Genomic DNA, 13,219 nt, shown 5'->3' on the forward strand with positions numbered 1-13,219 from the left:
CATTCACAGCCGTGAAGTGAATATTCAGTAGGATGAAAGCACACGAGCGGCTCCAAATTCTCTTTCGATCGTGAAGGTAACGACGAGGACTTCATGAACGTGTCATACATACGCGGTAGCGGTTTTGCCTTTAACTTGATATTTGAAAAGTAAAGCCAACACACACACACACACACACGTTATGTATACTCGTCACACACGTGTACTCGCAGCAGCAGCCGGCTAAGCCATTTTGAGGCAGATCGATTCGTCAAATATGAATCGGCAGCAGAAGACACTTGGCAAATGGCAGTCCTTCTCTTACAAGGAATAGTTTTGACAAAAAAAAAAAAAAAACACGAATAAATAATGATAAAATTAACAATGAAAAATCTGTTTCTCCGACAATGAGTTGGTGATGTGACAAATCACTTTGGTCAAACACACAGCGCCTTTCCCGGATTTTGAACCCTAAAAGTAGTCGGGGGTCTCATTCAGACAACGTGGTATATGTGGGCATTTTTTTAATTAGACCAGGAGTGTGAAATTGGATGAAGAAGGAACACACGTTTGTTGTTTCTTTTCTTCGTAGCACACTCTTAAAAATCCAGGCCTTGTAAAGAGACTTTATGATTGTTTATTCGGTTCTTTGCTGAACTATTTGCTTGACCAAGCAGCATTTCATTCTACTGAAGGGTTCTTTGCGCTTCGAAAAATAAACTAATATGTTTGGGATTGGAAACAGAAGTCTTTTAATGCATGTTAGGCTACCTATCAGGACAGCAGCTTATTAAGAAAACCTGAACTGAGCCTGTGTTATTGTATGCCATCACGCATGAAATGCTTATTAAATTGTAAAAAAATAATAATAAATAATGTTTCACTTTTGATTGAAAACACTTAGTTCACATAAAAGATGACTTTTAATTTAAAATCATGGACCACTGGTATTTCACAAACCTGATACCATCTTTCTATGATTATTTACTGTATTGAGCCTGTTATGGATCTAAATAAATTAAGGTTCTTTCTGGAAACTTCATGTGGATGGGTCTTTCAGGAACCAAAAATGGTTCTTGCATGGCACCACTCTGAAGATTCACTCTGGCACCTTCATTTTTAAGAGTGCAGGCGCTGGTCCTGCCCAGGGTTTGTTCCTGCCTTGCACCCTGTGCTAGTTGGAAGTGGCTCCAGTACCCGCGACCCTGTTTTGGATTAAGCGGGTTAGAAAATGACAAACACAGGCACACACTTGAAGAGTGACACACAGTGCGCGCGCGCGTGCGTGTATATGCATGGGTACATATATATATGTGTGTGTGTGTGTGTGTGTGTGTAAGTCTGTGTATATACGTATGTATGTGAAATATATATCTTCTTCCGAATATCTCCCATATTTATATAGGGGCCCTTTTTTGCCTAGGCTTCTCAAACAGAGATTTCGGCATGATTCATATATATATATATAGTCTGTGCTTTTACTATTATTTTTTCCGCTAAAGCTCGTGTGGCTGTAGGTTGCTCAACATGACTTCAGCCTGTTTACCACAAAGCTAATGGTCGGCGATTCTTTTGTTCCGGTCAGTTTCTTTTTGATGTTTGTCTAGCAGGACACCAGAAAATTTCTTAGTCCGATTTTGGGACGTGTATGGAATCCAGTGAAGTTCTTACTTGCATTTACCAATCGACATGAAAACACGCCGCCGTTGACCAGTGAGTTGTATATAAAAATTTATATGCAAAGAAAGAAAGAAAGAAAGAAAGAAAGAAAGAAAGAAAGAAAGAAAGTGATCACTGATGCAGTAACTTTAAATACAAACTGAACTGCTCAGCTCGTTGTGTTTTAAATTTGGGCTCAACAGCAACTGACATTTTAGATCACGCATGCAGCAAAATCGCCTAAGCTAACAAGGCAAGTGTGTGCTGAAATCGTCTTTCCATTTTGAAACTTTTAAGGTTCACTTGAACTTCATCAGCACTGCACGCGCCTTGGCGATTCCGTCGACAATTTGCCCCAATGGTTTTATTTTTTTCGGTTTATTTTGTGTATTTGCGCTCTTGCTGGGTGTTTTCGTTTTAATCCTCACTTTAAAAGCGCAAGATTTTTTTTTTCTGAAAGAAATGTAACACCATTGGCGAAAAAAATCCAATGAAAAGAAATAAATAAAACATTGCACACTCTGGATAAAAGCAGGCTGTAACGACGATCTCGTGTATGAAATATGCATTGTTGCGCAGCGAGCTCTTCTTAATTCGCTGCGGCATTATCAGCTTATCTCGTTTGGAATCATTAATAAATAATCTGGCGGTAGACAGTCGCTCCTTTACACATGAGAGACGTGCAATCAAAAATTCAAGAAGACAAGAAGGTCGGGCGTCCGTTTCAAAGGCCGCCGTGATTTGCTGTACCTGACACTACACGCCTCGTTAAACGGCTCGACTTTTCCAGACAGGAAAAAAAAACGAAGGTCCGGACTACAAGAATCAGTTGTTAGAAGACGAGTACAGCGTGCAGATATTTTAGCACACTATTTCTTATTAGCTTTTATAATCTTCTGGCGCTATATTGGTATTCCATGTTTTTGCTGCGGTAAGAATCTCAGTTCCCCTTTGAGATTTAATAAGCGATCTAAATTTAATATCTAAATCTAATATCTAAATAAATCAATCATGTGTTCCTGCCTTGCGCCCTTTGCCGGCTGGGACAGGCTCCGGCACCGCGACCCCGTTCTGGCCTAAGCGGGTTAGAAAATGACTTTCTGATCAATCTAATCTAAGGACCTCCATCATAGTGGCCACCTAAAGGATTATAGAAACTAAAAAAGTGAAAAATAAAATGAAGGGGGTGAAGGCTCCAATGGACTGTCGTTCTTTTGCTTCGCCCACATGGACATTAGGGTGTCTGCCAACGGTGCCAGCCCAGTGCCCACTCCCTGAGCAGTTTGCTCCTGTCGTGTGAAGCGGTAAAGGTGGGCACCGTAAATGTTATACATTCGTTATTAAAGAAAGAAAGAAAGAAAGAAAGAAAGAAAGAAAGAAAGAAAGAAGTGCTCCGCTTTGAGTTACACACCGTCATTTTTTTTATTCTCAAACGATGATGTGACCTCCGCAAATTGTTCGTCAACTCAACTGCTTTGCTTTTATTAATAATATCGAAATGTAAGAAAGAAAGATTGGAGGACAAATTGATCCTCGGGGCTAAAGATCCGTTTATTATGATTAAAGCTATAGGATGCCATCTCAAATAAAACAAACCCAGCAGCTGAGTGATCTCTGTGGCCGTTTTGCATGTTTGCTCAATGGGGAGGAAGCGGCCATTCCTGCCTTAATGAAAGGCGCTCGCTGGCCTGCCCACAGATTTATTTCAGCGGGCCCCCGCTCGGGTCTTTTAAGGGTCCTGCAGCCTCGAAGCCGACCTGCTTCTTGGCAGAGGGGGCGACTGAACCTGCTAGAGGAAGGCTGGTGGGTGCAGAGCTGCTAAAATCAATCATTCTTAATTGGTCATTTCTTAAACATTGATGTAGTCTGTAAGCATGTAAACTGAGCCCATGTGAGACGTGGTGTTGTATGATTTCAATTAGGAACATCTGGGCCGCAAAAAGAAAGAAAGAAAGAAAGAAAAAGCCCTCCGTGATAACCTTCAGTGATATTTAAATAATCGCATTTGATAGACAAAACTGCAACAACGTTCAATTAAACCGTTAAAATTAAGAATGCGCTGCGGCGCAACTTGGCCTCCGTAATTTAGCAGCTTGGGAGTTTCACGTGTTGGCGCCTGAGGACATTTTTGATGATTAAAACAAATTTGGGAAACGCGTGCACGAGACAGGCATTGGGACTGAGGGAGGAGGGGTAACAAATAATTATACTTCGAATAAGACAAAAATAAGAAAAATAAATAACTACAAAATGAGGCAGTTAAGAAACAAAATGTATTTTTTATGATGACAAGACCTAAAGGTAAAATACTTTCGTAGTTAAAAGTACACAGCAAAATGGCCAACATTAAATTAACACTCAGCGCATAACCCGTGAAAATGGCGCTACGACGGGTCACTTAACATACGCAGTCCTGATGGGCACAAAGGTCTGGAGGACTTCGGCTGCTCCAAGAGGACCTCATTGAATAACTGCGCACATAAACCAGCCCTTCATCCATCCATTACACCGTTTGAAGAGAACTCACGGCAACTGTGTGTGTGTTATTTTCCTTTTTCCAGTTCTCAAAAAACTTTTGGCACTTTCCAATTTGAATAAGTCGTTAATGTAAGCGATTGTTCTCCACGGTTTAAAAGAAATTCAAGGGGGCTCCGCTTTAGCGCACACTGAGCACAAGTGCCAGCGTTACATTTACACTTTAAGAGTGTGTGTGTGTGTGGACACCGATATGTACACACACTGTGTACGAGTCCGATCCTCCCATTAGGCGTCCGCTGTTTGAACAAGACCCGACTGTTCATGCCTTGTTATCAAGATGATGCTGATGATTATTATCAGCACTTAGTGCTATTCAATACTACTAATAGTAGCGATAATATTTTGATGATCAATTTTTGATAAAGTGAAAAAAGAATACAGCAAAAGAAAAATACATCAACAATATCAGATTTTTGTGTTATATAAGAACAAATACAAAACACCCCCGCGCCAGCGCCCACCCACCCCACGCCATCCGAGACGACAATTTCAACAGAAACACAATGAATTAAACAAAAAAATCAGCGGATAAACTGGCACACAAACCAAATAATAATAATAATAATAAATAATAATAATAATAATAAATTACATTTACACTCTTCAACTTAAAGGTGCCACATTGGAAGCCATTTTGGGCTCCAAAAAGCAGCAGCCACGTGACGCTTTCAGAAAAGAAAAAAAAAAAGTGACTTCTTTACACGCGTGACATGCAACAGAAACAGCGACGAGCAGATCTGGAAAATGCCACCGGCTCCCTGATTTTAAAGGAGTCTCAAACATACACAACCAGACAGGCGCACTTTGGATTTGCTCCATTTACCAGTATCCTGCCTACTATGCGTTAAAGATTTCTGTTTTGTCCGCGTATTTAGGAGTCTTTACAAAGTCCACGTCATTCGCCAAGATCTCTCTTCCCCAGAATAAAAAGGCTTTTTGTGAAGCAATCGTGGAACCACACAACCCAGTAAAGTGCAACCAATTCAGAACCAGCATTTAAAACGAGCGGAACAGATGAGGAGGAAAACAAGGTTTTGGTCAGTCGCTTACTTGCAAATTCAATTGGGTTTTCCTTTAAAGTGCGCCCTTACAGAAGTTACTTGTGGTTTGAAGAATTTTGGATATTAATTCAACTGTCAGTAGATATAAAAAAATCAGTATATGGAAACTGGCCGAATTTGATCATTTAAACTCAAGTAGCAGTTTTTCATTTATGCCATTTGTGACAGCTCAGTTTTTTTTAATATTTATTAAGGTGATTTCTGTTATCTACTCCCATTTATTTATTTATTCATTCATTTATTTCGTCTAGTTTTTGCGTTTTTTGCAGTGTATTATATAGTGCCTTTCTTATATCTGTAATAAAAATAATACACTTTATTTACACAGAACATTATCTATCTATCTATCTATCTATCTATCTATCTATCTATCTATCTATCTATCTATCTATCTATCTATCTATCTATCTATCTATCATATAGTGCCTGTCATATCTATCTATCTATCTATCTATCTATCTATCTATCTATCTATCTATCTATCTATCTATCTATCTATCTATCTATCTATCAGCATCCACTGTATTTTCGTTATTCTACATAGTCGTGCGTTGAGATTTGGCACATCATCCCCGAGGCCACATGAAGATTCCAGAATAACAAAACCGATCTGTAACAAGTCACATAAAGACAGCCCTGAACAGACAAGAGATTTGTGAAATCCCAACAGGTTCCTGATTCTGTCGCTAACAGTTCAGGTTTTCTTGATCCCTCGCCATGCTCTCCTGCCTACTACACATTAAAAATGTCGTATCAGGAATCGTTTTTAAAACCCAAAGAACCAACTTCACTTGCAAAAGATCCTTCTCAGAACGAAACAGCTGTCAAGCAAAACTTCTACAAGAGGACACATAACCCAGTGAAACGCCATTATGAAACCGCCGTTTCTTAAGTGGCCGTAGCGGTTTTCTGGCTACTCAGAATCCATTTACATCCACCACGAATTCTTAACAAAATGCACCGTTTTTCATAAAACACATTCTGTTATGGCCGCAACTGTGGGCTCCATGTGAACATGCAATGTAGAATTGTCCACACTGCACGCAGAATTGAGACTTTTCCAAGTAAGGTCAATAGCCCACCCCCTCCCCCCGCCTTGAACCCTGCGCCTAAGTTTAGACACACGAGATTAACGAATGGCGGCCACGCGGCGCTACGACGCCACCCTGCACAGAAAAGCCCAGCGACGGGCGACTGGGAATTGTGGACAACAAAACAGCAGCGCCAGCGGTGCGCACTGAGCTCGTGCCACACGGCATTCACAGGCGGGTACCGAAAAGACCCAACTGCTGCTGTTTAAAAACTTCATTGATCTAAAGCTGCTTTTTGGGGGATTTCCCTACTTATTAAACCTACCGATTAGTTACAGCAAATATCTGCAAACGTTGTGTCGTTTAAGAGGACATTCACACACCGGGCTGGTAGCTAAAATAAAAAAAAGACGAAATGAATGAAAATGGAGCTCATCGGCTACTACAGTTAATTAAATGAAAGGCAGGTTATTGTAAAGAAAATGTGCACCAAAACCCATAATAAAAACTACTTTAAAAAGCAATGAATCCTAAAATGTTTTAAATAATCCATGGCGTCTCCTGTTCTCCTTACCTATATACGGAGATATATTTTTGATTTAACTTACGTGTTAATATATCCAAGTGAGGATTATCAAAAGCAATATAACGATTTTAAAAGCAATGTTTGGACTGCCAAAGTGAGCGCATAAAGATTTATTTTGTAAAAAAAAGTGTAACAAACTTTACACAACACGAGAATTGAAGTGCGTCCCGATAATGTCACTTACAAACTCTGACGCTAGAACAGTTGATTTAAACCTGCCGACTGTGTTGCGCATTGTTGAATAATAATAATAATAATAATGTGAGCACAAGTTAAAGGTACGGCGGTGACGGCACTTCGGTCAGATTTGTGCTTCAGATTGCTGGTGGGTGCGAGAAAGTCGAATATTAGGGAAACGTATGCGTGTTTAGGGGCGTCTCGGTCCCAAAGTATGGGGGTAAAAATAGACTTTAAATGTTAAATTAACCTATGAGACAGTATATATATATTATTGATGTATTTATTTATATATTTTTGTTGCTGCAGTTAAACGGCCATTTCTCCTTGTTCTGAACTCAATTTAAGAGGAAGCTGAGAACTAAAGCTGAGTTCTTCAAACAGTCAGACCGTATTAATCGCGTATTCGATTCAGCATTAGGGGCGCTATAAAATGTAATTTATACAGCACCTTTAAAACAACTAAAGTGATGCCAAAGCTAAAGAATTCGAGTTAGAATAAAAGGATACAAAGAAAACCACGCGCGACGCCTTAATAACAAACCAAACACGCGCGTTGACAATCCGTCCACGTGTCCCCCTTTTTATTTTGTGACATAAGGGCAATTGCGGAGGACCCCACAAAGCTCGCTCAAACTTGTTCATTTAATTTTTCCAAAATGAAATCAAGACGATCTTGGAAGGTCGTACTGTGCATCACAACACTTGACCGCGTATTCCACGTCTCTAACGTTTATTCGAAACTCGTACACATACACAACTTCAACTTATTACAAATATAACAGCGCTTCTGAAGACAAGTGCCAGTCTCACAATTTTAAAACACTCCAATTAAGACTTTCATAGGATAAAATGGAGCAGTTCCAGGGTGTAGTATTTGTGCAGCTCAGACATCGCTCAAAGGCCAGACTAATCGGTGTTTGTGAAATCGTTCACATTATTGTGACGAAGGTAACGGGAGCCCAACACGTCACAGTCTATCCACCCCATTAGAAACAAACAGGCAACTAACAGAGCACAACGGATTATTGCGCACACGCATTCACACACACACACACACACACACACACACCTAAACGAACACTCGTGAGCTAACAAAGCACGCGCGTGGGAAAGCCGCTGCCTTCGCCAGATTCCTGTCGGCTCTTAAATCATCTCGGCCCCGTTTTTCCGATGGTGTCCTTTTGTGTTAAAATCTCTCGTCCGTTAACAATAGCAGGCTTGTATCACGAAATGTTCCAACGAGACCAGTCTTGGCCGTCTGTGACCCTCGTTCACCTTACCTGCCGTGGCGGCGAGCGGCGACTTCTCGGGGCGGACCCCCTTCTTCGTGTTACCTGAGCAGATGTGAATAATTCACGCGGTTACCTCTGCGGGGCTTTTTCAGTCTTTGCAAAGTTGTTCATATTTCGCAGTCAGACCCTCTCTTGAAACGTTCGAGGGTCGAGGTTAACCTTTCAATTCAGGTTTATTTGGCTTTCGGCAGGCTTCATGTTATCTTGGCGTTAGGCGGAATACCGTTTTTATCTTTTGCACATAACTGGTTCCCTTCTGATATGGCCAGCTATTTATAGCGCGGTCTATTTGTCACAAAGGTGTCGGCTCATTCATCAGTCAGCTTTGCAGGTAGTCCAGTATCTCCAGAGCCTGGCGCTTTTCAATGGAGTTACTGGTGGGCTGTTGACCATGTGTGGTATAGGAAGAGGTAACACACCAAACGATACCGTTAGTGGGGGACACGAGTGAAAGACATCAACAAAATAATGTGCGGGGTGAGATTTGCATTTAAAAACACGACAAGCCGGCGGTCAATGGACGCCATCGTCACACTACACCGCAGGCGGCGGCGGTACAAGGAGGGCTCGTATTTTAGGAAGAATGCTTTATTTAAGAGTGAAGGCTTGTCTCTGCACACTTAAGAGCATATAAGTGCTTTCAAATAAAATATTTTTTTTAGCAAACGGAGCAAAGATTCTATTACTAAATGGCGCCCGTGCGGTAACGGAAATCTTTGGCAAGGGTTCGTATTCATATACCATAACGAGACACACACACGCTTTAATTTGCACATCTCCTTTATAATTGCACATTTTTATGCAATTGTTTATAATGTAAACGTCAATGCCGGGTAATGATCAATTCAATTCCTTTATTTATTACCATGCTGAACCGCACACAGTGCACACACTTTCATTTGCACGCCCCCTTTGTAAGTGCGCTATAGTATCGAAAACGGTAACTGGTGTCAAGTGTGTGTATTTGATTTCTCTTACTCATATGCCATAATGAGCCACACAAGCGCTCTCGTTTATTGCTCTACTATTTATAATGTAAGCGATAATATGTTGTCATGGGTATCTTCAGTGTCTCTTATTAATATATCATAACGAACCACAAAAACGCTTCCATTCGCACATCTCCTTTATAAGTGCGCTCTATAATGCAAATGTTTGTAATGTAAACGGGAACTTTGTCACGAGGGTATCTTCAGTTTCTTTTATTCATATACCATAATGAACCAGACACGAGCTTCCATTTGCAGATCTCTTTTATAATTTAGTTTATAACGTCAACAGAAGGGCATCTTCAATTTATGATATTTAAACAACATAATGAACCAGAGAAACGCTTCCATTCACACATCTCCTTTACAAGTGCGCTGGTCTGCAATGTAAAGGGTAATATTTGGCAAAGGTATATTTCGTTTTTCGTAATTCATACAAAGGTTCTCGGTTATTACACTACTATTCGGTAACTATTGACGATGTAAATTATAAAATTTTGGCAAGGCTATATTCAGTTTCTCTAATCCACATGCCATGTTGAATCATATAAAGGATATGTGTGTATAAAAGTGCACTATTGTTTAACAGTTTATAATGTAAAAGGTAATATTTTGCAGTGGGATATTCAATTTTTCCTATTCATACAGCACAATGAGCCACATAAGGCTCTCATTTGCATATCCCCTTTATTATACTATTTTGCTACCCGCTCTAATGTAAAAGGTTAATTGTGCAATGGAATATTCGCGTTACTTCGATACCATGAGCCACATAAACGCAATAATTTGCATATATCCTTTATTACTGTACTATTTTGGTATTGGCTATAATGTAAAAGGTAATATTGGAATATTCTTCATATTTATATATCACAATGAGCCACATGGCGCTGTCGTTTCCACAGCTCCTTTATTACCCTTCGGATTAATAAAGTATCTATCTATCTATCTATCTATCTATCTATCTATCTATCTATCTATCTATCTATCTATCTATCTATCTATTATATAGTGCCTTTCATATCTATCTATCTATCTATCTATCTATCTATCTATCTATCTATCTATCTATCTATCTATCTATCTATCTATCTACTGTGCTAAGCTGTTTATAAGGTAAACATGAATGTTTTGCCAATGTTCAAATTCTCTAATCCATATTTCCTAATGAGCCATACACACTATACATGCGCACACTTTTATTTGCTCATCTCCTTTATAAACTGTTTGTTGAACTTCTGTTATCTGTGTGTCATGTCGTGTTCTGTTCTAAGGAGCTCCAAAGCTTTAAAGTCTGGACATTAAGAACTAGCGAATAAAAGTCATTCAGATGTCGACTGAGGGTGTATATTACATTTTTCCGCTAAATGCACACGATCATAAAGCTCCAGTCTATTGAAATTCTAAAAAGTAGCAATAAAGAAATAAACTCCAACGAGTCCGAGGTTTTCACGCCACCCCATCCGTTTTTTTCTTCTTTATTTGCGCCAAGATTATCATCTTAGTTGCATTTGTAAAACGGTATAATTAAAGACGGCATCATGCAGGCACACCTCAGTGACTCGATTACATTGAAGGATAAACTGAATTTGATTTCAAGAAACTGCAATATGACTGGCCAGGGCTTCAAGAAACGAGAAAAGGGGCTAAGCGGCGAACGAACATCTGGAGCGCTCCATTCCCAGCCACTGCTTGTCGGCCAGACTGACCACCGAGACGAAACTCCACTTATTGAAAGTTTGTGTAAAGCTTTTCTTTTTTTTTTATTGAAATCAAAGGCCCCGGCGAGGCCCGAGATGATCCAAGCCATGTCATTTCACTTGCGCTCTTATCAAAAATCCACGCTCAATCTGTTTCTCCTCAGTGGCCTGAATGAGACAGCGCGGCTGTTTACCTCACATTGACCTGTTCAACTTTACCCTCAAAATAATACATTTACAGGCAACGGGGTGAGGGCTTTGCAAGATAAAACAAATCCCGTTGCTTTCCTGACGGCTTGATTATTTTAATATTGCAAAAGGCTGAGTTCTTGTATACACTATGGCGTTCCCATTTCGGCGCTCGGACATTCCATCGACTAATTCGGCAAAGTAGCGCTCCGTTTATTCCTGTATTTATGAATGCTGGGTGAATAATATCGGAATCGGCGTACTTTTACAGCACAAAGGGATTCCTCCGACAGGTTTCTTCATGCGGGGGGTTTATCTTTAGGTACATTCAAAATGTTTAGACTTACAGTTCTGAGGCATTGAACGTAAAATGTAATGTGTTTACATCTTTAAAAGGATCGTGTTTAAGCGTCAAGGAGGACGGGTGGCGGTGCCCAGAGTTGCAAGCGGACATTTGCAGGCGGTGTACGTCTGGAGAGAGAGAGAGAGAGAGAGAGAGAGAGAGAGAGAGAGGGGTGGGGGGCGCAGGGTGAGAGGAGGGGGAGCTGATGCCTTCCATTCCAGATAGGATTCGTTTCGAGTTGGATTTAAGCTCTCAGCAAGGAAAGCGAGCTGCTCCCACGTCACTTCGCAGAGCACTTGGATTGTCGGGCTGTGCTGGGCTGTGCTGTGCTATAGCAGGCAGGGCTCAATGCCGCATGTGTGCACGCACAACTCGGTCTGACTCTCGGCTACCCCAATGGGCTGCTGCAGCGCCTAACCCGGGATCGAGGCGCTCTTTTTAGGACGGAAGGCGCCCGTCTTCACAACTCTCACGAAACAGGATGGACACCGGCTATTGGAGAGGTTGAATTTTTTCCGAACTAGATAGATAAGGAAGGCCTTATCACGTTGTCAGAATCCCCTTTTTTTACCCTCCTCCTTCGAGATCTCCTGGCAACCTGGAAGTGTTCTGGGGAGAGAAACGCTTTGGAGGCAGCGCTGAGGAGCTCTATGGGTATCCAGTGTGGAGTACGCATTCCTGCTACAAACATAAGACGAAATAAAAAAAGGAAAGCCTCGCGTTCACAGACCTGGATTTGCGCCGCTCTTCGGCTCGACTCGTTGCACAAGGTAAATTAAGGAGCTCGGTGGGCACACGGCGATGTTCGGTGCCGTCCTTTTCGGTGGCAGCCGGCTGGCGAGGTGCACTGTGGCTGCCCTCGGCGTCTTCATAAAGGCAGGGCCTGCACGGACCCTGCTGCACTCCGTGTGGGATTTTCAATGAACTCGGTGGTCGCACTGCTGTCTTCTCGCCGTTTTTCAGCACCGACAGACCCCCTCGAACGCTCTCACAATTACAGGATGACACCCCTTTGATAAAACGAGAGAACCGTTTTCTGTTTTCAGCTTGCCAGAACAAAGCGGTTCGCACACGTAAGACACAAGAACACAGCGAAATCGCCAAGATCACGCTGTAAAAAGTAACCTCGAAAATGGGCAGATTGAAACCGGACAGTTGGAATTCAACCCTGGACGTTTTGCTGTATTAGTTAGTCGACTTTCCCCCCCTAAAATTGTATTGCTGTGAGCGTACATGAAGCCCCTTCTTGATGTCCAATTAATTAGCTCGGGAAAGGTCAGTGCTTTGAAATCGAATTACAAATCCGCTCTTTTCTCACAAACACCCAATGTTTCAGTTTGTGCAGAATAATGCTGGGGTCACGTCAGGGCGGGGGTGACATCTTTTTTTTATTCTTCCTTATACACACAATCCCCCCCACCCAAAATGATACAACAGAACGGCATTTACGTGAACACGTTTTCAGTTCACAAAGCCATTTGAACACGCGGAAAGCCGATTTAAAAATTCAAATCAAAATAGACGGACGGAGTTATGCGGAAAGAAAATTTATGTACAAATATTATGAACCCACGGAAAAAGAGATTTCAAAAATCCAAAAAAAAAAATTCAAATACACAGACAGAATTAAAGTAACCCTTAAAAGTGGAAAGAAGACTTGTATGTAAGGTTA

At 41.2% G+C, this 13,219-nt stretch overlaps 2 protein-coding genes across 4 annotated transcripts in view; one reads left to right on the top strand and one right to left on the bottom strand.

Moving 5' to 3' along the window:
- LOC127526277 (mediator of RNA polymerase II transcription subunit 13-like) overlaps positions 1–13,219 on the bottom strand; it is a 257,111-nt gene that overhangs the window by 49,971 nt on the left and 193,921 nt on the right. The window lies entirely within an intron of this gene.
- tbx5a (T-box transcription factor 5a) overlaps positions 1–13,219 on the top strand; it is a 111,276-nt gene that overhangs the window by 26,924 nt on the left and 71,133 nt on the right. The window contains exon 1 of one of the 3 annotated variants that reach the window (XM_028824748.2): positions 11,727–12,317. The exons of 1 other annotated variant lie outside the window; for it this stretch is intronic. The gene's annotated coding sequence lies outside the window, so the exon portion shown is untranslated. Of the gene's footprint in view, positions 1–11,726; positions 12,318–13,219 lie in introns of those variants that run through there. One more of the 3 variants, XM_028824751.2, reaches the window with a different exon arrangement.

This window comes from Erpetoichthys calabaricus, chromosome 18 (genome assembly GCF_900747795.2).
Source record: "Erpetoichthys calabaricus chromosome 18, fErpCal1.3, whole genome shotgun sequence".
In the NCBI taxonomy this organism is placed as follows: domain Eukaryota; kingdom Metazoa; phylum Chordata; class Cladistia; order Polypteriformes; family Polypteridae; genus Erpetoichthys; species Erpetoichthys calabaricus.